The following is a 26,887-nucleotide window of genomic DNA, read 5'->3' as shown; positions in this document are numbered from 1 at the left end:
GTGTGGTTGTCCTGCATTTTGTGATCTGATGTGATTACTTATGTGTTGTAAATTCTAACCTCTGTGATGTTAATGAGGCGGGATTAGAGACAGTTAGGTTAATGAGGGAGGACACAATCTACAGGATAAGGGTGAGTCTTGAGTCAGTCTCTTTTGAGATACAAAGAGAAAAGTGAGCAGAAATGAGAGGGACCTCATACCACCAAGGAAGAAGTGCCTGGAGTGGAGCAGGTCCTTTTGACCCAGCGTCCACGCACTGAGAATTTCCTAGGCCAGGGGAAGATGGATGACAAGGACTTTCCCCTAGAGCCACAAAGAGAGAAAGCTTTCTCCTAGAGCTGGTGCCCTGACTTCAAACTTCTTGCTTCTTAAACTGTGAGAGAATAAGTTTCTGTTTGTTAAAGGCATCCACTTGTGGAATCTCTGCTATAGCCACACTAGATAACTAAAAAACACATATATAAAATAGTAAAAAAAAAAATGTTTCAAATACACACACATACACGTATGATGTTAGTAAACTTTAAAAGGTGCTACATTCTTATAACACATTTAACAACAGAGATTTGTATACAGAAGTTATAATAAGAGCCAGCCCCACATAAGTATATTGTACCTGCTCCCCTGAAGTGTCCAGTGTCCAAAGATACATATGTACCCTTTTACACACTTCTTTTTGCTGGGACTCATGTAAGTACATTCATTTGTTTGTTTTTATGGAAATTAGGTCACATTCTACCCATGTTTTCCTCTGAATCACTCTTCACTTGACAATTTTTCTTGGTTCCTCTAAATCAGCAGACATGGAAGAAGCACTCTTTTTGGTTCTTCTTATTTTTAACTCCCACCACTCTTCTGTCAGTTTGTTGTACTGTGGTGGCATGCATGTTGCTGTGATGTTAGAAGCTATGCCACCGGTATTTCAAATACCATCAGGTTCACCCATGGTAGACTGGTTTGAGTGGAGCTCTGGATTTAGACAGACTAGGAAAAAGGACCTAGTGATCTATTTCTAAAAAAAACTGGCCAGTGAAATCTTACAAATAGTACTGGAACACTGTCTGACTGAATGACAGAGGATAACCCCTTAGGTTGGAAGGCACTCAAAATATGAGTGGGGAAGAGCTACCTCCTCAAAGTAGATCCCACTTTAATGACGTTTCCTGATGGGGCACAACTCATAATGAGAAGAAACTGATGCAAATATCCTTTAATAATCAGAATGTGGAATGAAGGAAGTATGAATCTAGGGAAATTGGAAGTCATCAAAAATGAAATGGAATGCATAAAGGTCAGTAATCCAAGGCATTAGTGAGCTGAAATAGCTTGGTTTTGGACATTTTAAAGTAGACAATGATATGTTCTACTATGCCAGGATTGAGATACTGAAGAGAACGGCATCATATTCATCGATAAAAAGAACATTTCAAGATCTTTTCTGAAGTAGAACACTACGAACAATAGGATAATATCCACAGGCCTACTAGGAAGACCAGTTAATAAGACTATTATTCAAATTTACACACAAATCATGAATGTGAAAGATGAAGAAGTTGAAGGTTTTTACCAAGTTCCGCAGTTTGAAACTGATCAAACGTGATGCATTCATCAATCAAGATGTACTGATAATTACGTAATTAGGATGCGAAGTTGAAAACAAAGCAGACAAATCAGCAGTTGGAAAATAAGGTATTGATGATAGAAATGACAATGAAGCTTACATGATAGAATTTGGCAAGACCAATGACTTATTCATTGCACATACCTTTCGTCAGGAACATAAATGGTGACTATACTCATGAACTATTCCAGGGAGAATAGATAGGAATCAAATTTGTGGAAGGTGATGATGGAGAAGGTCAATATCATGAGTCAGAATCAGGCCAGGGGCTGACTGCAGAACAGATGATCAGTTGCTCATATTCACGTTCAAGTAGAAGCTGAAGAAAATTAAAACAAGTCCATGAGTCAAAGTATGCCCTTGAGTATATCAAACCTGAATTTAGAGACCATCTCAAGAATAGATTTGATGCACTGCACACTAATGATCGAAGACCAGATTAGTTGTGGGATGATAGCAAGGACATCATACATGAAAAAAAAAAGTCATTAGAAAGACAGGAAAGAAAGAAAAGACCAAAGAGGATGTCACAAGAGACTCTGAATCTTGCTCTTGAATGTACAGTAGCTAAAGAGAATGGAAGGAAAAATAAAGTAAAAGAGCTCAACAGAATACCTGAAAGGGAAGCTGGAGAAGACAAAGTATGATAATAATAATGTGAACAGATCTGGAGTTAGAAAACCAAAACGGAAGAAAACACCTGGCATTTCTCAAGCTGAAAGAACTGAAGGAAATATTCAAGCCTCTAGGTGCAATACTGAAGGAAGGATTCTATGGGCAAAATATCGAACAACACAGGAAACATCAAAAGAAGACGGAAGGAATACACAGACTCAATACACCAAAAAGAATTGGTCGACGTTCAACCATTTCAGGAGGTAGCATTGGATCAAGAGCTGATGGTACTGAAGGAAGAACTCCAAGCTGCACTGAAGGCATTGGCAAAAAACACGGCTCCAGGAACTGACGGAGTACCAAATGAGATGTTTCAACAAAGGGACGCAGTGCTGGAGGCGCTCACTTGACTATTCCAATATATTTGGAAGACAGCTACCTGACCAAATGACTGAAAGAGATCTATATGTGTGCCCATTCAAAGAGAGGTGGTCCAACACAATGCGGAAATTATCGAGCAATGTCATTAACATCCCACGCAAGAAAAATTTTGCTGAATTTAATTTAAAAACAGTTGCAGCAGTACACAGATAGGCAACTACCAAAAATTCAAGCTGGATTCAGAGGAAGACATGGAATGTGGGATATCATTTCTGATGTCTGATGGATCTTGGCTGAAAGTAGAGAATATCAGTAAGATGTTTACCTATTTTTGTTTCCTATACAAGCACACTCAACTGTGTGGCTCATGACAAATTATGGATAGCTTAGCAAAGAATGGGAATTCCAGAACACTTAACTGTATTCATGCAGAATATCTACGTAGACCAAGAGGCAGTCATTTGAGTAGGGCAAGGGGATACTCTGTGGTTTAAAATCAGAGAGTTATGTGTCATGGTGGTATCCTTTCACCATACTTACTCAATCTATATGCTGAGCAAACATTCTGAGGAGCTGGTCTCGAAGAACAAGAACATGACATTAGTTTTGGAGAAAGATTCACTAACAACCTATGATATGCAGCTGATACGACCTTGCTTGCTGAAAGTAAAGAGGACTTGAAGCAGTTGCTGATGAAGAGCAACCACTACAGCCTTCAGTATGGATTACACCTCAACATAAAGAAAACAAAAATTCTCACAACTGGACCCGTAAGCAACACCATGATAAACAGAGAAAATACTGAAGTCATCAAGCATTTCATTTAACTTGAATCCATAATCAATGCCCACAGAAGCAGCAGTCAAGAATTCAAACAATGTATTGCATTGGGCAAATCTGTTGCAAAAGACCTGCTTAAAGTGTTGAGAAAGAAAGATGTCACTTTGAGGCCTAAGGTGTGCCTGAGCAAAGCCATGATATTTTCTATCACCTCACATGCTTGAGCAAGTTAGACAATGAATACGGAAAACCGAAGAACTGATTCATTTAAAATATGGTGTTGGCAAAGAATACTGAATATACCATGGACTGCCAGAAGAATAAACAAAACCATCTTGGAAGAAGTACACCAAGAATGCACCTTAGAAGCAAGGATGGCGAGACTTCGTCTCACGTGCCTTGGACATATTTTCAGGAGGGACCTGTCCCAGGAGAGGCTCATCATGCTTGGAAAAGCTGAGGGTCAGAAAAAAAGAGGAAGGCGCTCAACAACATGAACTGACACAATGGCTGCAAGAATGGGCTCAAACATAGCAATGATTGTGAGGATGGTTCAGGATCAGGTGGTATTTCATTCTGTTTTACACAGGATCGATGGCATCTAACAGCCACAACTAACATATGTATCCATATATATATGTATGTGTGTATGTGTGTGTGTATATATATATATACCCATTGCCATCGAGTCGGTTCCAACTCATAGTGACCCTACAGGACAAAGTAGAACTGCCCCACAGAGTTCCCAAGGAGCGCCTGGTGGATTCGAACTGCTAACCTTTTGGTTAGCAGCTATAGCTATTAACCATTATGCGACTAGGGTTTCCATATATATATATATATACATATATATATATATTCTCTTCACTAGTTTTGCATCTCTAGAGATCCCAGGCTAAGACATTTGGTACCTACTGTGGTTCTAGAGGAACCAAATCTTAAGGATGAGTTTTCTGAATTGATGCTCAAGTCTGGCTAGTCTTAAAGGCACTGATGACTGTCTCCAGTAGTAAACAGGCTATTGCTAATCCATGGTGGGAGGTGGCAATAGAAATACGCAAAATACTACTACCACTGGATCAAATATTTGTGAGAGACAAGGCTCTGCCTGATTACATATTTGATACTTTTCTATAATTTTGTCAGAATAAGAATAATAAGGAAGCTGCTTGGTTAGTCCTGCTTTTGCTAGCCACACTGGTGAATGAAAGAAATGGACTCAAAGCTGAAGCACCACATACAAGATCTGAAAGCTGCCACTTGTGCCCAGAAAGAAAACCATATTTCTTATAGTAACAAGGCTAATGCTGCCAAAAATAAACTCAGATTCTTATCATAAGAGTGACTGAATTAAAGCGCCAGTTGAATATCCAGCCTCAAATGGTGTCTGAAGTTAGAGTGAGGGCACTGATTGGGAAGAAATGGGATCCTGAAACTTGGGATGAGGACATACGGGCAGACAGTCAGAAAGCGGGGGACAATGAACCTCCAATTTCTGTTGAATCGCTCTTCCTAACAGAACCAGACCTCTTACTCCCATCTGAAGAGATTCTCTAACTCTGCCTGCTAAGGCACCCTTCCCAGTAAAACAATTATCCCTTCCACCTCCCTCTGATGAGATTACCCCAGCTGTGCCTGAAGTGTCTTGTTTGAGTTATCTCCTGGGGTGGTATCTGGGGCATTGCCTGGGGCATCACCTTAGGCAGATGTCTTATAAGACACGGCTGAACATCCCACTGCCACTGCCCATTTTTGCTTCTAGACCTATACCTAGACTTCAGTCCCAACAAGCCCCAAAAGGTGAACTATGAAGTGTGACCCAGGAGAAAGTATGCTAAACTCCAAAAGAACTGCTTGATTTTTCTAATATATATATACAGAAACCTGGTGAATATGTGTGGGAATGGCTATTATGGGTGTGGGATAACGGTGCAAGCAACATAAAGGTGGATTAGTCTGAGTTTATTGATATAGACCCAGGAAGCATAGATTCTTCATTCAGTGTTTCAGCTTGAGAGGTTAGAAAAGGATCTCATAGTTTATTTGGTTGGTTTACTGAAGCATGGATTAAGTGGTGGCCTACAATAAATCAAGTGGAAATGGCAGATCTGCCATTGTATAATGTAGGAGAAGGTAACCAAAGGCTGAGGGAAACTGGCAGGTTAGAATGGATTTATTAGGCTGGACCCACAGACCCACACACGGAGTGCCCAGAGGGCTCTCTTTTTACCATAGCGGTGAGGTACAAATTTGTGAAGCAAGCCCCAGCATTATTGAAGACTTCTGTGGTTGCTATTTTATGTAAGTAAGAGTCCACAGTGAGAACTGCCCTAACTGAATTAAGACACCTAACTACAATGCAGTTGACTGGACCCCATGGTGGTAGCAGCCAAGTGGTGGCACTCAATCAACAAAGACAAGGTGGGTGTGGTTACCATAACAGACAGTAGAGTCAAAGCAATAATCAGAATAGTCTGCTCACATGGATTTATGGCAATGGCTACTTAGTCATAGTGTCCCTGGGAGTGAAAAAGCTGGGAAATGTACATCTCCTGGTACCTAGTGTCTTAGATATCTAGTGCTCCTGTAACAGAAATACCACAAACGGATGACTTTAACAAAGAAAATTATTCCCTCACAGTCCAGGAGGCTCTATAAGTCCAAATTCAGGGTGCCAATTCCAGGGGAAGACTTTTTCTCTCTGTCACTCCTAGGGGAAGGTCTTTGTCACCAGTCTTCCCCTGGACAAGAAGGTTCTCAGCACAGGGATCCTAGGTCCAAAGGATGCACTGCTCCTGACACTTCTTTCTTGGTGGTACTGAGGTCCCCCTGTCTCTCTGCTCTTTTCTCTTTTATATCTCAAAAGAGACTGACTTAAAACACAACTTAACCTTGGCTGGCTCAACACTTTCCCAATTTGTTGAAAGACATAAACTTACAGATTCAAGAAGCTATGCAAACTCCAACAAGTTAAACTCACATAATTTTATGCCCAAATGCCTCATTGTCAATTGTGGAATAACAAGGACCAAGAAAATAACTTCAAAGAAGCTAGAGAGAAAACAACTCATTTCACACAGGAGAAACAGTTGGAATGACTCTGTATTCATCATCAGAAGCCACAGAGGCCAAAAGGCTGTGAAAACAACATTTTTTCGACACTGAAAGAAAAGAAACATTAACCCAGTGTTCTATAGGCTGTTATTTCCTTCATGAGTAAAGGAAAAATATTGACATTCTCAGGTGAAGGACGCTTAAGAGAATTCATCGCCACCAGACTTGTTCTAAATGAAACACTAAGGAAGATTTTCAGGTGGTAGACTTGGAATTTCAGGAATTATGGAAAGCAACAAAGTCGAAAGTACCTTCTGAAGTTTGCCGTTCAGCCAAAGATTAGACAGGTTTGTAAAACAAACAATAACACACGTGAAGAAAGTGTTTCTTAGTTCAATCGTGTGTATGAGATCAAAAGTGCAAAACCTGCCCAAAAGCACAGAAAAGAGGGCAGGATGGAACAGGAATCATGGCGGATGGAAACGGGGAACTGGAGCATAGAAGAGAATACTGACACATCATGAATATTGCCACCAATGTCACAAAACAATTGTGTATAAATGGCTGAACAAGAAAGTAATTTGCTTTGTAAAGTTTCAAATAAAGCACAATAAAAAATTTTTAAAAAGTGGTAGGTATCTGGGTAAACATATTATGCCAACCCTGATGTCACTGCACAACATGGCGCAGGACTCCCCTCTTTGGATAGACTTGCTAGCCTATTGGAAACACTTTGGAATATACTCTTGGTGGCAAATTAGTATTAGAGAATGGGATTATTTTGAAAATATGAGATGTCTGTACTCATGTCTGGTGAATAAACTGGATAATAAAATTTTCAGAGCGAAATGAGATGTTCTAACAGAAAAATAGGCCTGAATTCCCACGTGGGCCATGAGCCTACTCTGAAGGCCTTTCCCAGAGAGGCATTTCAGGCACTTCTAGAGCAGCAGGAGCACTGGGGAATGCATGTATCAACTTCCCCCAGGGCCTTCTCTGAGGAGTAAGTACCTGCTTTAGTACTAAGCTTAGGGGTTCATAAATAGTCATTCTGCATAAGGTCTTCAGGTTCAAGTCTGTAATCCAGCTGGGATTCTGTGTGTGCTGCATCTCTGCATCAAAAGAACATGCTTCTAGAAGCAGAATGCCAGGAGAGAGGCGGTTGGGCAGTTGGGGGTGGGGGGTGCTGCACAGACAGGGGTGCCCAAGGGAGGCACAATATAGTCATTCTGCAGCAGGTCTAGTCATTCTGCATAAGAATTAGAATGCTTCTGTCAATGCATAATAGTTTACATACAGGACATAAACAAAGTGACTGAAGGACAAAGTCGAATAGTAAACCAAGCCACTCCCTGTCAATCCTTACCTGAGAGGGTCTTCATCAGGACTTCCGGGGATGGAGAACGACACAGTAAACGCTGATTTATTTTACCTCTTCCTTCCTCAAGAAACAGGAACTGGTGTTAAGATGTCAGGTGTCAAGCCCCAAACTCCTCTTCTGGTCTGTATTTAAGCTGTATAATAAAACTGGGATCAGGCAATCAGCAGTGAGCAGACAGACCCAGAGTATTCCCAGTGCCCCACATCTTTGAGCTCCAGTGAGATCCTGTTCTTAGTCACTAGATTAGCAGAGGAGCCGAAAGACTGAAATTCCGTGTTTTAAGGCAACTTGGGCTTCAAACAGTCACTTATTGCTAAAGTCGTATTTCTCTGTGTTAATTTATGATCCTTAACTCAAATCCGGAGTTTGGAGCTCATTTTGATAACTCCTCATTAGTCTGCATAGACTAGAGTCTTTTCACAGTCAGTGATGACAATGGAGGAAACAAAGTCCCTAGCCCAGAGGAGGGACTGCTCCCCATATTTGGGGAAATGCCCCTGGGAAGCATCGGCGAGGTGCACTTTGGCCTCTGTGGCTTTGCCTTCTGCTCCTGGAATTGCACCCTGGGGGCCTCCATATGCAGACCCAGAGTCCGTGGGTGACCACAACTCCCCCGTTCTGGGTCATTGTCCGGACACACGTTGCGATATGCTTCCTGCCCTCCTTTCCAGCATAAGCGCTGCGATCACAAGTGGCAGAACCAGTTCTCAGGTCCAGACCCTAGACCTTGCCCTCCTTGGCCTTAGGCTTCCCCTAGTCCTGGTGGAACCTGCAAGCCTGGTGGATGCGAGGTTAGCACCCGGCTGGGTGGGCTTGGGCCTGTCTCAAAAGGCTCATGGCGCACGCAGGTTCCTCCTCCTTGGAGCCTGTGGGCTTGCGGTGGGCAGCCCGGCATCTCCTGCCTCCCTCTGGCGCCCTCTCTGAGCAGCAGCTCCCCTCCCCCTACCCCGCCAACCACCCAACAGTCGCACTGCCTGCTTTCTGCTTCTAGAAGCGCGTTCTTTTGATGCACACATGCAGCACACACAGAAGCTCAGTTGGATTACAGACTTGAACCTGAAACGCACAACTTTAAAACTACTAGACTGGGGGGGGGGTATTGGCAGTGAAAAAAGGAGAAAAAAAATAAGAAAGAGAACAATTACAAAAAAAGTATTAGAAGACTGTATCCTCACATTATGGACTCAAGAAGGTTGCGGATAAACAACTGCGTAGATAGCATACTGTTGTCTCTTTGCAAATAAGTCTTAAATGAGGGAATTTGGTACCGGGAAGAGTTGCAGAGCCTGGCTTTGGGGAAATCTGGGATTGATGAATTGCCTTGCATGAGGCTACAAGCCCTGATAATCAATATTTGAAGATGAGATTCGAGCAACCTAGAACATGCATCAGAATTTTTTCTAAGTAAATTAGCACCAGAAGATGCCTTTAACCACGAAATAAAATGGGTCAGTAGTTCAAGATCTCCCTACAAAGAAAACGGCAGACCTAGATCGTTTCCAGTCAGGTTCCAGCAAACATGCAAGAAACAGTCATTTTAATCTTGTACATAGTCAACAGAGATTAGAAAACCATGAGATACTCCCCTAACTTGATCCTTAAGCCTAGTTTAAAAATGATAACAAATTTTAGAGAAGGATGGTAGAAGAAGAGTTAGAGGACAAGCACACTCAGAAACTGAGATGCAAAACCCTACGTAAGATGCCAGCAAAGGAAATCCAGCAAAGTATAAACCACGTAACATGCCATGATCAAGGCGGTTTATTGTAGGCATACAAATTTGAGTGAACGTTAAAGATTTAGTAATTTTACTCACCACATGCATAGGTGAAAGAAGAGAAGACATATGCTCACCTCAAGAGATGGGGGCAAAGCAGGTTGATAAAATCCAAACACACGGAGAGATAAGGACTAGGAGCAAATATGGAACAGAAAAGGAGTTCCCGAACGTGGAAAACTACAACTAGCATGATAGTTCATGGTGACGTGTGGGACATTCTCTTTAAAATTAATAAACAATAAAATAAGGGTGCTTCTATCATTACTTTTATTAAACATTGAACACCGGAAGTGTAAGCTAGTACAAAAAGAGAAAAAGTATAACTGCTATTCATAGATTATAGGACTGTCTCCATTGAAAACTGTAGAAAATACTAGAATAGTAATCATAAATAAAAAATAAATTAAAATTTCAATGCATCAGCATCAAGCGGACTCTGTCATAGCTCTTAGGTGAAAGCAAAGGACACTGATAGGGAAAGAGCAGGTTCGGGTGGTCTAGACCAAGGAGGGAAGAAAATTATTCTGCACTGGGCTGAACTTATAAGCACGGTTATGTGTGTTAGTTACCTAGTCCCTCCATAACAAAAAATAACACAACTGGATGGCTTTAAAGAACAGAAATTTATTTTCTCACAGTTTAGCAGGTAGTCGTTCGAATTCAGGGCATGGCTGTAGTGGGAGGTCCTTCCTTGTCTACCTCAGCTTCTAGTAGATGCCAGCAATCATTTGTGTTCCTGGCCTTCTAGAAGCATCTGTCTTCTTTGTCTGTCTTCCTTTTCACCTGTTTGTGTCTGTGTGTATTCTGCTCCTTTTATAACTAAGAAGAGTTAGGCTTAGGACCCACCCTACATTGGTATGACCTCATTCACATAATAAAAGCAGGCCCCCTCTTTCCTAACAAGGTCAGATTTACAGGTACAGGGGTTAGGATTTCCACATACATTTTGGAGGGACACAATTCAATCCCTAACAGTCGACTTACCAGATATTCTGGATTGAGAGTACTCGCATGAACAGCTGAGAGTGGTTCCAATTCTTTGCTACATTCGTTGGCTGAAACTTGTCTCAATGGTCACCCAAAGGAATGCTGGAGCAATTTATTGTGTAGGACCTGGCCAACCATTCCTAATCACATCCATTGTGTGGAAAAACACACAATCCGATCACCAAAGCCTTGAGAAATTCATGGATAAGAAAAGAATGGTGGTTGAAACCAAGAATTGTTTCATAGCCTGGATAACATGGTGTAGGTGTTAGATATCCACATGGAGATGTCCGGTAATAAAACTTCACCCCACACGGAGATGTCAAGAATAATACCAACGGCCAATGTTCATTGAGTACCTACACTGGTGCCAGGCACTCCTGTGCTTTTTCTTTCATGTTTGCTTTTCATGATGGCCATATGAGGAATGTATCATTATAATGCATAAAGAGGTCAATACAGAGAGTTAGGCTCACATTTGAATATATGAGTCTGGACCCAGGAGGAGTTTGAATGGATGGAGGTATAAACCTCACGTCCTTAGCTACAAATAGACAGCCGTGAACTCACTGAGGCATCCTAGAGGGAGGGTGTCAATAGAGCGAGGAGCAGGCACCAAGCCCAAGGGTACTCGGGTATCTAGAAGCCTGCCAGGTGAACAGCAGCCAGCAAGCCTCTCTGAAGTCCAGTGTGGTGCCTGGAGGGTTGTCTGTCCTTGCTCTCAGCTGCATTTCCCCAGTGCTCCTCCCACCTGCACTGGGTTGTCCCCTTCATGACGACAGGGACAGTGTGTACCTTTCACCACTGTATCTACATAACATAGACTATTTCTGGCCCATGGAATATACTGACTGAATGAAAAATAAACAAACGATAAGGACGTAAAATCCTTCGTAGTTGATACCTTGGGATACATTAAGGGGCTTCATGAGTAAGAGGGAGAAAAACTGATCAGGGCTGCTTCTGAGACCATCTCTTAGGCGTAAAGAGTGTTAAACAATAATTAAACAAAGAGATTTAATGGCAGAGATGTATGTTAAAAAGATGTAAGTATACGTTGAAGATTACTAGAAACATGCACATTTATTATTGCAACTATAGTTCAAATTGTTAAAAAACATATACTACATGCACACAGAATATTATAAAGTAATTTAATGCCCTCATTAAAAAAAACAAAAAAAATTTATCATGAGAAAAGACTAATGAAGAATGAAAATATCAGGATATAATATCTGTGTTAATACACATAACTGTGTGTGCTAATACACACATAAAACCAGTTGCCACTGAGTCAGTTCTGATCCATGAGGACACCAGTGTGCCAGAGTAGAACTGTACTCCATAGGGGTTCCAATGGCTGAGTTTTCGGAAGTAGGCTGCCAGACCTCTCTTTCACAGCAATTCTGGGTGGACCTGAACTCCAACTTTCTGTCAGCAGCTCAAGATATTAACCATTTGCATCAACCAGAGACTCTAATACGCATACACTCCAATATAAGTAAGATAACAGACATATCAGAACGTTAATAATTTATTCTATGCATTACGTATGTTTTCTTGTTATTTATTGCATACTTTTCCATTGCTTCCAAGTTTTTGAGGAATAGAATGTACTTCTGGAAAAATTCATGAGAGATTTTTAAGTAATGAAATAATTAACAGAAACTGAATGAGTAAATCTGTGGCAAGGCAGCCCATGAACCCAAGATTACAGTAACACTGGTATGAAAAGCAGAATTGTGGAGTCCTGAAGCTCAGTGGTTCCACGCATCCATCAGGAAAGAGGGAAGAGCAAATAAACAAGGAGAAAATACAGTGAGCCAGAGGAGTGGGAGCCCTCTGTTGTGGGCACAGTTTTCTCATGAAACTTTAGATGGACACAGTGGGTGGGATTATCCACTTCCATCATACAAACACTTTTATTACCCTTGATTTTAACAGAACTATGTTATAAAAACAAATAATAAAATAAAGTATAATAAAAGAATAAATCTCATCAGTGGACTACTATCATTTTCCCCAGCCACTGAGGAGGGCAGGAGACACACACGGGAAAGAAGATGGAGCAGTGTGAAAACTCATGCTAAGTGGGGAGGAGAGTGTTTCTGAGACAGGCCTTAGCTGCTACCACCTAGGGAAGTAGGCAGCCGTGCAGGACCAACTGGAAGAAATGGCACATTATTTCTGAGACCTACTCCAGCTCATAACAAATTATGGATAACATGGGGAAGAATGAGATTTCCAGGACACTTAATTGTTCTCATGAGAAACCTGTACATAGAAAAAGAGGCAGTCATCTAAACAGAACAAGGAATACTGCATGGTTTAAAGTCAATAAAGGTGTGCATCTCCATTGTATCCTTTCACCATACCTATTCGACCTGTATGATGAACAAATAATCCGAGAAGCTGGACTGTCTGAAGAAGAATAAGGCGTCAGGATTGGAGGAAGACTCATTAATAACCTGAGATATGCAGATGATACAGTCTCGCTTGTTGAAAGTGAAGAGGCCGTAAAGCATTTACTGAAGAAAATCAAAGACTACAGACCAACAGCCTAACAACAGGACCAATAAGCAACATCATGACAACGGAGAAAATGTTGACATCACTAAGGGCTTCAATTTACTTGGATCCACAACAAACACCCACGGAAGCAGCAGTCAAGAAATCAAACGACACATTGCATTGGGCAAATCTGCTGCCAGAGACCTCTTTAAAGTGTTCAAATGCACAGATGTCACCTTGAAAACTAATGTGCGCCTGACTCAAGCCATGGTGTTTTCAGTCACCTCATACGCAAACGAAAGGTGGGCAATGAATAAGGAAGACTAAAGAAAAATTGAAGGCACTGAATTACGGTATTTGCAAAGAATATTGAATATACCACGGACTGCCAAAAGAATGAACAAATCTGTCTTGAAAGAAGTACAGCCAGAATATTCCTTAGAAGCAAGAATGGCGAGGCTTCATCTCACATATTTTGGACATGTTGTCAGGAGAGATCGGTCCCTGGAGAAGAAAGTCATACTTGGTAACAAGTGGCCACAACAACCGGCTCAAACATAACAACGACTGTGAAGGTGACAATAGGTAGTTTAACATACATTTTGACCCATACGAATTAAAATTTAAACAATTATTTCATGCCTTTTTGTAGCGGTTTCAGAATATACAATTAAAATAAATGTAAACAATTAATAGAAAAAATCTCTGAAAAAAAATTTAATTTTTTTAAGTCACTGCTCCATAGCCCAAATCTAAATGGCTTGATATAAAGCACTGGTCTTTGTGATTCACAAAAAGCAGGTGCCAATTCCTGAACAAGAACTGAAGTGACAGGAGAAACTCCCCATGCTGTTAGAGCCCTGAGTATGGGCCCTAATCCAATAATCTGTCCTCATTAATTCCTTTTCATTTCATCTCTGTGAAAGGGGAGGGAGAAGGTGAGAGAGGGTTACATGTGCCTATTCTGTTCTTTAGCATCTAGTTCGCTGCCAGGAACAACTATTCATAAGAGGCTACAAAACATTAAAGTACAAATAAGGAGGAAAACCTCCTAGTATATATAGTATTAGGTGGCACAAAGAGTTAAGTGCTCAGCTACTAACTGAAAGGTTGGCAGTTTAAATCCACTCAGTTGCCTTGGAAGAAAGGCCTGGCAATCTACCTCCAAATGGTCACAGCTATTGAAAACCATATGGAGGGCAGTCCTACTCTGAAAACTCACGGGGTCGTCATGAGTGAAAATCTCCTCAACGGCAACTGGATTGGTAATCTATATATGGCATAAATGTTCGGAAAATTAGTTTCTGAACATATACACGGCATACAGAATACACTGCACATTAGTATTATGTGCCAAAACCCACTGTCATCAAGTCGATTCTAACTCATAGTGACCCCAAAGGACAGAGTAAAACTGCCACATAGGGTTTCCAAGGCTGTAAGTCTTCACTGAAGCAGACTGCCACATCTGTCTCCTGCAGAGAGGCTGGTGGGTTCGAACCACTGACCTTTCAGTTAGCAGCCAAGTTCTTTAGCCACACAGCCACTAGGGCTCACTGCTGTCATGTACAGTGATTACATAAGCAAATTCTGAAACAAACTGCCTGGGTTTAAATCCTAACTCAATCTATCAGCTGGTTGATCTGGGAACGTTACTTTACCTCTCACTGCCTCAGTTTCCCATTTCTAAAATGGGTCTTATTCAAAAGGTTGTTACGCAGGTTAAATAAAACACACAAGGCACTTAGAAAAAGGCCTTACACACAGAATGAACACAATAAATGTTAGCTTTCATAATTATTAAGGGAATACAAACAGCTTAGTTGAAGAAACTTCCATTGAGAAATAGTTGCATTCCAAAATTCATGTGTAAAGTCATTTACATCAACTGTTAAAGTTGTATGTTTAGATTCAAGTGATTACTGAGGTATGTTATGATCTTGAACAGAGTTCAGGGGACTATACAGGCTGACTCTGCATGCCCTTCTCCTGCACATCCATTCCATCTCCCTTGGAGCCCAGACATCATGTTATCAATTAAACCCCTCCCACACTGGTGGTGTACTGTTTAAGAGCTACAGCTGCTAACCAAAAGGTCATCAGTTCAAATCCACCAGGCGCCCTTGGAAAGTCTATGGCACAGTTCTGCTCTGCCCTATTGGGCCGCTATGAGTTGGAATAGACTCAGTGGCAATGGGTTTTTAATGGGTATGAGTTAACTGTTCAGTGCTTATGGACATACCCAAAGCAACCACGAACACAAAAGTATAGTAAAAAGTTCTTATTTCAGAATAGCAAAACCTTTTTCTAACACAGTGGTGAATTAGGGTGGACTGCGTATCAAGAGGAGGCCTGGTGGCATAGTGGTTAAGAGCTCAGCTGCTAACCAAAAGGTCAGCAGTTCGAGTGCACCAACTAGTCCTTGGAAACTCTATGGGGTAGTTCCACTCTATGCTATAGGGTCTCTATGAGTTAATATCAACTAGGGTCTGTACGGGTTGGAATCAACTTGATGGTGACAAGTTTGATTTGGTTTGGATTAAATTATGACCCTAAAAAACGTGTGTTTCAACTTGGTTAGGCCATGATTCCCACTATTGCGTAGTTGTCCTTCATTTTGTGATTGTAATTTTACTGTAAGAGGATTAGGGTGGGATTGTAACACCACCCTCACTCAGGTCACCTTTCCCTGAGGTGTGGCCTGCACCACCTTTTATCTCGCAAGAGGTAAAAGGAAAGGGAAGCAAGCGGAGAGTTGGGGGCCTCAGACTATCAAGAAAGCAGCACCAGGAGCAGAGCATGTCCTCTGGACCCAGGGTCCCTGCACCTGAGAAGCTCCTTGACCATGGGAAGGATAAGGACAAGGACCTTCTTCCAGAGCCGAAAGAGAGAGAAAGCTTTCCCTTAGAGCTGATGCCTTGGACTATTAGCCTACTTTAATGCGAGGTATTAAATTTCTCTTGGTTAAAGCCATCCACTCATGGTATTTCTGTTATGGCAGCACTAGATGATGAAGACAGTGGGTCAAGGTGGAAGGGGTGGATGAAGGACAAAAAAAGAAAAATGGACAACAAGAGAAATATAAGAATTCAGAGAACTGTGAAAATTTAATTCCTGAATATACTTTCTTTCTCCTCCCTGTAACTGTAAGGACTTTTCTCATATACAGCATATATAAGTAAATCCTTGCAATATTTAAAACACTTAGATTTTTGTAAAACTCATTCTCTGAAAACTCATGGTGGCCCCATTAATTTGTGGCTTAAAAACAACTAGAACTAAAAAGAAGCATAAATAAATAAATAAAGGCACTGCTGTCATTTGCGGGTGATGTTCTTTTCCTGCTATCCACAACCCACACACTTGGGAGTTAATTTTCCAGGGTCAGTGTTCATAGACCATCCTCTTTCTCTTACCACCACCCCACCACCCTTAATTATTTAGAAAAGGCAGGGCCAGTCAGTGCTCCAAACATCAAGATTTCTCTCCAAAATGCCAGCTCGCACTTGGGGAGCAGGCTACCTTCTCAGCTATCAGCAATTCCACTAGCCCCTGCAGATAAGGAACATGTCTCCACTGAACTGTTCATTGTAATTAAAAAAAAAAAAAAAAGTAAAAAACTGTTTCTTAAAACCAGAAAAAAAAAAAAAACAGGCATTTCCCTATTACCCACCCACCCCACTCTCCCACACCCACTGCTCCCCTCACCACACACACACTCAAATATTTCCTACCAAGGGTGTGTCCCAAGCACGGGGTCTGGCTCCGCTCTTCTTTTACACCCCTTGGAGGCCTCTGGAGAAACCATACCTTTGGTTGGCAATTCCCTGAACCCTGCCTATTCAAGCTGGCACTTATTCAAAAAGGCAGGTGAGTCTTCAAGTCAGGTTTTTAAAAGGAGTTTAAGAGGAGCCAGGTGATATGCCTACTCACCCTCAAGTTTCTCAAAGGTAATAATTTCTTGAGATGTTTACAATGTCTCAACTATGGGTTAATTAAATCCCTTAGGATGGTGGGCATAGGAAAATCCTGCATCTCAATGCCCCCCACTTTGAAAAAAAAGAGGGGGAATCTCCAAAATTACAAATTTGAATTTCTACATACTTGATTGAACTAAGGAGTAAGTTCCTCACGTGTGTTATTCTTGGTCTGAGCCTGGTGGTGCAGTGGTTAAGAGCTCAGCTGCTAACCAAAAGGTCTGCTGTTTGAATCCAACAGCTGCTCCTTAGAAACCGTATGGGGTAGTTCTACTCCGTCCTATAGGGTTGCTAAGAGTCAGAATTCACTGGATGGCAATTGGTTTGTTTGTTTTTCAATCTTTGGCTGAAAGGTAGACTTTGTTATCAATTTATTAAATCAACTGGTAATTTGCTGGATATTTCTCATACACGAACTTATGATGTCTTCAAATCCAGCCAATCAGGTTTAGGGAGAGAGAAACTTCTCTACCTTAGCCTCCCTGCCACTCCCACACCTTTTTCATTGATTTCCATGCCCTGTTTAAGTAACATCACTCATCACTTCTCACTGTCTAGGTTATCTGAGCCAATTCATGGCAGTCAATTCCACCTGAGCCCTAGGATACCCTCATTTACATACTCTGCCCTGTTCCTTCACCAATGGCTGACCTCACATCTCCCCTTGAATGTCTACTAGGCATCTCAAACTTAATGTGGTTCAAATAAAATTCTTCGTCGAAGTGTCTTATCTACCTCCCAGTCTTCCTTATCTCAGCAAATGTTCTCACTATCCTCTGGGTTGTTCAGGACAAAAACCTAGAAATCATCCTTGATTTCTCTCCTTTATTCAAATCTTGCATCCAATCCATTGACACATATTCTGGACTCTTGGCGCTACCTTAAAATAAATCCTGACTCTATCCACTTCTCACTACCTCCACCTTACATCCACCATCATCTCTTGGTGAAAACTGGACTCCGTACCACCGATCTTCCCTCTTACAGTCTACATAACAGCATCACCTCAGTGGCTTCTCATGGCAATTAGGAAAAATTCCCAAATCCTTCCCATGGTCTTTCATGATGCGGGGCTTGCCCACCATACTAACCTCATTTCCTAACAGTCTTCCCTCGGTTCACTCCACACTAGCCATGACTTATTTCCTGAGCTTCCTCAAAACGTGCCAGAACACTTGGTTATTAAAGGGCCTCAGAAACAACTCTTTCCTTTATTGGCAATATCCTCCCTCCAGAACTTCATACAGCTATTCTCTCCTTTGATATAGGTCAGTTATCTCCTCAAATATCCTGATCCCATAAGCCTTTACTAACTATTAATCTAAAACAGCTCACCCCACTCCTTCCCTCACATGCAAATCTGTCTTATTTTCAAAATATTTAGCTCTCCTTGACATTTTTTGTTAATTAGTACCTGTAAATGTATTTTTTGTGGTTGAGAATATATGCAGCAAAACATACACCAACTCAACAGTTTCTACCTGTACAATTTAACGACATCGGTTACATTCAAGTTGTGCAACCATTCTTACCCTCCTTTTCTGAGTAGTTCCTCTGTCATTAGCATAAACCCACTGCTCCTTAAGGTTCCTATCTAATCTTTTCAGTAGCTGTTGTCAATCTGATGCCATGTAGACAGTTCTTAAAAGAGCATATGCTCAAGGTAGACCATTTTTATTAGTTAAGTAGCTAATGTTCTGGAGCTCTCGTGGCACAGTGGTTAAGTGATACGGTAGCCAAGCAAAAGAAGAGCAGTTTGAATCCACCACCTGCACCTTGGAAACTCTATGGGGCAGTGCTATTCTGTCTTACAGAGTCTCTGAGTCGGAATCAACTCAATGGCAACAGTATGGTGTTTTCTTTTTTATACTTCAGTTTTAAGATGATTCAAGGGAAGGCTTTTGGTGTAATGTTTAAAGATTATCTCACGGCAATAGTTTCAGGAGTTCATTCACCCTCAATGGCTCCAAAAAGTCTAGGGTTCATGAGAATTTTAAATTCTGTTCTGCATTTTCCCCCTTTTGATCAGGGCTTTGCTATGGACTCTTTGATCAAAATGTTCAGCGACAGTAGCTGGGAACCTTCTGGTTCTTCTGGTCTCATGGCATGCTAGATGTTCTTTTAAAAAACATGAGTGGATGCTGGAGATTATCAAATACTTATTTTATTACACCTATTAGTATAACCACATTTATTTTTCCTGTACATATGGCAAATTATACTGATTCATTTTTGAATGTTAAACTAACCTTGAATTCTTGGGATAGACCCAACTTGGTCATAATATATTCTTCTTTAGAGTATTGCTGGATTTGTTTTGCCTATTTCTTTTTATATTTTGCATCTATGTTCATCAGTGACATTGGCCTGTAATTTTCCCATCTTCTGCTGCTCTTGTCAGGTTTTGGTATCAATATTCATTCTACAAGCTTTATAAAATGAGTTTGGGTATATATTTCATTTTATATTGAAGAATTTGTGAAGTATTTCTTGAATATTTGGCAGAATTTGCAGGAAAAGCCATCTGACATGAAGTTTTCTTTTTGAGAATAGTTTGAGCTCCAATTCAATTCTATTAACAATTGTGGAATTACTTTTGCTTCCTGTTTCTTCTTGAATCGTTGTTATTAACTTACATGGTATGATACGTTTGCCTACTTTACCTAAATTTGCAAATTTATTAGCCAATATGGTTCATAACATTCTCACATTATCTTTAAGTTCTGCAAGATCTGCAGTCATTTTCTTTCTAATTCCTGATATTCGTTATTTATACCTTCATTCTTTTTCACTTGATCAATCTTGCCTAAAGTTTGTCAATTTTACTAGCATTTTCTAAGAATTAACTTTAGTCTTCGTTGATCGTCTGTTGCATGTATCCAGTCATTAATAGAAACAAAAATTCCTATGAATGTTTGTTTCTGTTTTTTTCCCAACATTTTGAATGGATGTTTAACTCACTTATTTTTCAAAATTTGTTCTTTCCAATTATATTTTTAAGGCTATAAGTTTCCTATATTATATTGTCTGTACTGCACCAATTTTTATATGTACTATGTTCATAATTGTTCACTTCAAAATATATTCTAATTTTCATTATGATGTCTTTTTTAATGCCTAGTATTTTAAAATATCCAAGCACATGGAGATTTTGTATTTTCTTTTTCTAAGATGGTTTTTTTTTAAATTATGCTGTACTTACACAGTATCCTCTATATTATTGCAGACTCTTGAAATTTGTTGAGACTTGCTTTATAACACAGTATACAGTTAATTTTTATAAACACTATGTATGTGCATGAGATGAATGTATATTCTTTAGTGGTTAGATAATGCACACACATACACATATATCAATTTGGTATTTTTATACATGTTAAATCTTCTGTATCCTTGACAATTTATGGACTTCTATGTTTCTGAGGGGTGTGTTAAAAATCTATTATGATGCATGATGTCAAAAGGAGCCCCAGTAGTGCAGTGGTTAAGCACTCAGCTCTTAAACCTTTTGATTTGATCCACCAACTATTCCACAGGAGAAAGATATGACAGTTTCCTTCCATAAAGATTACAGCCTTAGAAACCCTTTGGAGAAGTTCTACTCCATCCTATAGTCACTATGAGTCAGAACTGACTCAACAGCACATAAGAAAAAATGTATGATGTGATGGAAACTGAGCAGTACGAAGGTATAAGAATTGAACCTACATCCAGGGTCAAAGGATGAAGGACAGAGAAAACAGCAGAGACATCCAAAAGCTTGGAAAAAAGGGGGCTGAGAGGACAATGGTTGGTGGTTTAAGGGCTTTGAAGGGCTACCACATATACTGAGGAATCTGAAGTGCAATATTCTTGCCTAAGGATGAAGACATGCTCATAAAGATCCTGACAAAGCTTTAGGCTTGCACCTCTGGCTGATCTTTGGGCTCCACGGGGGCAGGAAGTGAAGGCTAAGGCAGAGTTTTAGGCGCTCTTGCTTAGCATTGAAAGAACACCCCAGTTCAGAGCCAATCTGCAAAGACTGGGATAATGTTACTTTTTCTTTTTGGCTACAAGCATTTAAAGAAATCACTGTCAGGTCATGAACTGACTGCTGTCATAACAGAACAGAACTTCAGTGTCCACACATGAGAAGACATACAATCTTTGCAGAACTAGTTTGGAAACATCACTAAGCAAATGGATGACTGGCCCTCAACAATTAAAAAAAAAAAAGCAAACCCTAATGACTGGAGGTAATCTGGTTTCCAGAGTTACATTATAATATTTAAGATATCCAGTTTTCAACACACTATTTTAAGTCATAAAAGGAAAAAGAAAAGGATGGTTCATTTGTTAAGAAGAAAGAAAGAAGAGAATGAACTGAAAGCATCCCTAAGGAAACACAGATATTGGGATTACTAGACAAAGATTTTAAACCAATTGTCTTAAATTTCCTCAAAGAGCTAAAGAAACCATAGACCAAAAAAAAAAGGAAACCAAGAGAAGAATGTATGAACAAGTAGAAAATATTAATAAAGAAATATTATACAAAAGAACCAAATAGAAATTATAGAGCTGAAAAGTAGAATAGCTGGAATAAAATTTTCATTAGAGGAGCTCAACAGCAGATTTGAGCAAGAAAGCAGGAAAATGTTAACTTGAAAAAGCACAACTGAAATTGTTCTGAGGAGCGTAAAGGAAAAAGAATGAAGAAAATGAACAGAGCCTAAGGGACCTGCGGGACAACATCAAGCATACCAGTATACTCATTAAGGAGTCCCAGAAAGGAAAGAAAGATGAAAGGACAGAAAGAATATTTGAAAACGTAATGACTGGAAGTTTCCCAAATGTCATCTAGATATCCAAGAAGCTCAATAAACTCAAAGGACAATAAATACATAGATATCCACAGACAGACATAATCAAAATGTCAAAAGACGAAGACAGAAACTTGAAAGTAGCAAGAGATAAGTGACCCCTAATGTACAAGAAGAGAGTCTCAACAAGTTTAACTGTTGATTTTTCATCAGACACCATTGAGATGAGAAAATAGTGGGATGATGTATTTAAGATACTGGAAAAAAAATACAGAAACAAAACTATGAACCAAGATGTCAGTATCTAGCAAAACTATCTTTCAAAAATAAAGGGGAAATTAAGACATGCCCAGATACACAAAACCTGAGGGAGTGTGTTAGCAGCAGAACTGCCTTATGAGAAATGCTACAGGGAATCATCCTGGCTGGCACGGAAGGACACTAGACAGTAACTGGAAGCCATAAAAAGAAACAAAGACTCCGTAAAGGTAACTACTTAGATAAAACAAAGTCAGTAATATTTTTATATCACGCCTCTCTTTTTTTCATATATGATTTAAAGCACGAATGCATAAAAATACTTACACATCTCTCTTAATGGACACACAATATATAAAGATGCAATTTTTGTACCAGCAACGTAAGTAGGGGAGGTAACTGAGCTGAATAAAAGCAGAATTTTGTATACTGTTGAAGCTAAATTTGTATTAATTAAAAGAAGATTGTTATAAATATAAGATATTAATTGTAATCCTCATGGTCACCACTAAGAAGTTAAAAAATATAAGGAAAGGAAACAAGGAGAGGATCAAAATTGTACACTTGAAAAAAAATCAGTCAAACACAAAAGTGGACAGTAGTGAAGAAAATGAGAAACAAAATACGTATATGACCTACTATTACAAAGTAGAAGATATAAGTCCTTCCTTATCATGAATTGCTTTAAATATAAATAGATTAAATTCACAATTGGGATCATTAAAGTTGTGTGTCAACTTTGTTGGACCATGATTCTCAGTGCTTTGGCAGTTATGATGTAGTTTAGCAGTTGTAAAACGATGCAATCACTTCCATGATGAGATGTGATATAATGTGATTACCTCCATGATGGGATCTGCTGTGAGTAGCCAATCAGATGTAAGGGAGTTTCCTCAGGGGTGTGGACTGCATCCAATATAGGTGGACTTTCTGGCAAGGCTCTTGAGCTTTTGCTCACTCTGAATCCTGCAGCTGACTCCTCTTCATCTGATCTCAAGTTTTTGGGACTCGAACTCTCAGCTTACCTTCCAATTTTGGGATTCATCAGCCTCCGCAGTCTGTGAGCCACGACCTGCCAGCTTACCTGCCGATCTTGAGATTTGTCAGCCTTTGCAGCCTGTGAGCCACAGACCTGTTGTATGACCTGCAGATCCTCAGTTCTGCAGTCCCTGCATCTATGTGAGTCAGGAGAAGCCACCAGGCTGACCCATGGACTTGAGACTTACCAGCCTCTACAGCCTCGGGAGCCATTTCCTTGATATAAATCTATTTATATATAAATACATACATATATATATATCACTGGTTTTGCTTCTCTAGAGAACCCAGCCTAAGATACCAATTAAAAGACAAACACTGGCAGAATGAATAAAAAAATCATTCAATTGCTATCAAGCTGATCTGACTCAGGGTGACCCCTCGCCCCATGTGTGTCAGAGTAGTAGTGACACACAAGTGTGTCAGTTCAACGGCTAATTTTTCAAAAGTAGATCGCCAAGCCTTTCTTCCGAAGTGCCTCTGGGTGGACTCAAACCTTCAACATTTTGGTTAGCAGCTGAATGCATTAACCGTTTGCACCTCCCAAGGACTCTATGTTTATTTCTGTATTACTTGTCTTTATACTATATACATACACACACACATAGACATCCATGAGTGGTTCATACAGATGCTTTGGACTTCGACTAGCAGGGCTCTATTAATTATTGATAGAAAAGTACTGATACCAATTACAAATGCGTATTTGTCCATTTCCCCTTTCAGATTTATTAGTTTTTGTATTTTGGAGCCCTGTTGTTAAATATGTACACATTTAGGATGGTTGTATCTTTTTGGAGAAGTGAACCTTTATTATGTTATGTCCCTACCTATTCCCAATAATACTCCTTTTTCTGAAGTATAATTTGTCTGATATTAATATAGTTACTGCAGTAGAACTGGATAATTTTCAACCATTTCAAGAGGTAGCATAAGATCAAGAACTGATGGTATAAAAGGAAGAAATCGAAGCTGCATTGAAGGCATTGGTGAAAAAACTATCCTCTCTCCACCATCTTCACTAACTCTGACACCAACTGTCCCTCACACAGCACTCCCTACTTCTCTGCCGGGTTCAATAATTCATTGCAACGGCCACACAGAGCTCACAGTCCATATTCATGATTATGGGGTTTACTAGGGAAGTAACAGTTATAACTCAGGCTCAAAGATACTCAGAATACAGTTCTTCTATTAGGACAGCCTCTTCCCTCCTGTGCTCATAGGTGTGCCTCTGCCTGGCCTTGGGACTCTCTCCAAAGGCACTCAGCTTTCCTTCTCCCTGGGCCATCATCTCCTATAGCCGGGTCCCTGTTGCTTGGTCTCTCCTGCCATGGCATCTTACCGTCTTCAGGGTTACAGCTTCCTCTCTCTATCTCAGTCTCCTGCTTCTAGGAGCTTCTCAGTGCAGGGATCTCAGGTCCATAATATATGCTCAGCTCCTGGCTGTTCTTCCTTGATGGGAGTTGAATCCTCCTCTTTGCTCTGGAACTGGTTCTCTTTGAAGGGAAAACTAAACAATCCCCTTGGTGAGCCACAATTACCCTATCACACAGTCCTGCCCAAGCACCAGGGTGGATGTTATAAGACCATGGCTAGAAAGGCCACACAAAGTAAACAATCACATCACAGTACCTTGGACTCATTTTTCGAGTGAAGTATCAAAAATCCCATCGGAACGGATTGGTAAAGAACATAATCAATGGCAAGAACATTTTCATAATTATGTTTTCTGTATTTGGAAGAAATCTATAACACTATTCTTATTTTGCCAATTCACAGGGATCACAGAGATTAGTGGTAGATATTGCAGTACCAGAAAACTCTCTGGTGAAACAGTCTGTGAGCAGTCTTACAAACACGGATATTCCACCAGAGTCAAAAGAATGACGTTACATTAATCATCAAGAGAACATTTCAAGATCTAGCCTGAAGTACAATGTTGTCACTGATAGGCTAATACCCATACACTTACAAGGAAGACCAGTTTATATGACTATTCAAATTTATGCACCAACCACCAATGCCAAAGACAAAGAAATTGAAGATTTTAAACAACTTCTGCAGTCTGAGATTGATCAAACGTGCAACCAAGATGCATTGATAATTACTGGTCATTAGAATGTTAAAGTTGGAAACAAAGAAGGAAAAGTAGTTGAAAAATACAGCATTGCTGATAGAAATGATGCCAGAAATCTCATGAAAGAAGTTTGCAAGACCAGTGACTCATCCACTGCAAATATTTTTTTTCACCAACATAAACGGCAGCTATACACGTGGACTTTACCAGATGGAACACACAGGAATCAAACTGACTACATCTGTGGAAAGAGAAGATGGGAAAACTCATATCATCAGTCAGAACAAGGCCAGGGATCGATTGTGAAACAGACTGTCAATTGCTCATATGGGAGTTCAAGTTGAAACTGAAGAAAAGTAGAATAAGTCAAAAAGGGCCAAAGTATGACCTTGAGTATATCTCACCTGTATTTAGAGACCACCTCAAGAATACATTTTATGTGGTAAACACTAATGACTGAAGACCAGGTGAGTTGTGGAATGACATCAAGGACATCACACATGAAGAAAGCAAGAGGTCCTTTAAAAGACAGGAAAGAAAGAAAAGACCATAATGGATGTCGGAAGAGACTCTGAACCTTGCTCTTGAATGTCGAGTAGCTAAAGGGAAAGGAAGAAATGACGAAGTAATAGAGCTGAACAGAAGATTTCAAAGGGTGGCTTGAGAAGAAAAAGTATTATAATGACATGTGTAAAGATCTGGAGATGGATAACCAAAACGGAAGAACACACTCAGCATTTCTCAAGCTGAAAGAACTGAAGAAAAAATTCAACCCTTGAGTTGCAATACTGAAGGATTCTACGGGTATAATATTAAATGACGCAGGAAGCATCAAAAGAAGATGAAAGTAATACCCACAGTCACTATGCCAAAAAGAATTGGTCGACCTTCCACCATTTCAGGAAGTAGCATATGATCAGAAACCGATGGTACTGAAGGAAGAAGTCCGTGCTGCACTGAAGGAATTGGTGAGAAAAAAAAGCCTCCGAGAATTGATGGAATACCAACTGAGATGTTTCACCAAATGGATGCAGCACTGGAATCGCTCACTTGTCTAATCCCAAGAAATTTGGAATACAGCTACCTGGCCTACGAACTGGAAAGGATCCATATTTACGCCGATTCCTAAGAAAGGTGATCCAACCAACCGTGGAAATTATCAAACAATATCATTAATATCACATGCAAGTAATATTCTGCTAAAAATCATGCAAAAGCAGCTGCAGCAGTACATTGACAGGGAACTGCCAGAAATTTAAGCAGGATTCAGAAGAGGACATGGAAGGAGGGATATCACAGCTGATGTCATATTGATTCTGGCCAAAAGCAGAGAATACCAGAAAGATGTTTAAACCTGTGTTTTATTGACTATGCAAAGGCATTTGACTGCTTGGGTAATAACAAATTATGGATAACATTGCGAAGAGTGGGAATTCCAGAACACTTAATTGTGCTGATGAGGAACCTGATCAAGAGGTAGACGTTCAAACAGAAAAAGGTGATACTGCGTGGTTTAAAGTCAGGAAAGGTGTGTGTCAGGGTTGTATTCTTTTACAATACTTATTTAATCTGCAAATAATCTGAGAAGCTGGACTTTACCAAGAACACGACATCAGGATTGGAGG

General features: G+C 40.2%; 1 long non-coding RNA gene across 2 annotated transcripts in view; it reads right to left on the bottom strand.

Moving 5' to 3' along the window:
- Positions 1–647: 647 nt before the first annotated feature.
- Positions 648–26,887, bottom strand: part of LOC135229510 (uncharacterized) — a 129,779-nt gene continuing 103,539 nt past the window's right edge. For both annotated transcript variants that reach the window (XR_010320195.1, XR_010320194.1), the window contains 2 exons: positions 7,818–7,965; positions 648–1,940 (listed from right to left, as the gene is read on the bottom strand). This is a non-coding gene — a long non-coding RNA (uncharacterized LOC135229510). The remainder of the gene's footprint in view (positions 1,941–7,817; positions 7,966–26,887) is intronic.

The sequence above is a fragment of the Loxodonta africana genome, unplaced genomic scaffold (assembly GCF_030014295.1).
Source record: "Loxodonta africana isolate mLoxAfr1 unplaced genomic scaffold, mLoxAfr1.hap2 scaffold_326, whole genome shotgun sequence".
Classification (NCBI taxonomy): Eukaryota; Metazoa; Chordata; class Mammalia; order Proboscidea; family Elephantidae; genus Loxodonta; species Loxodonta africana.
This window is presented reverse-complemented; position numbering and strand designations above follow the sequence as displayed.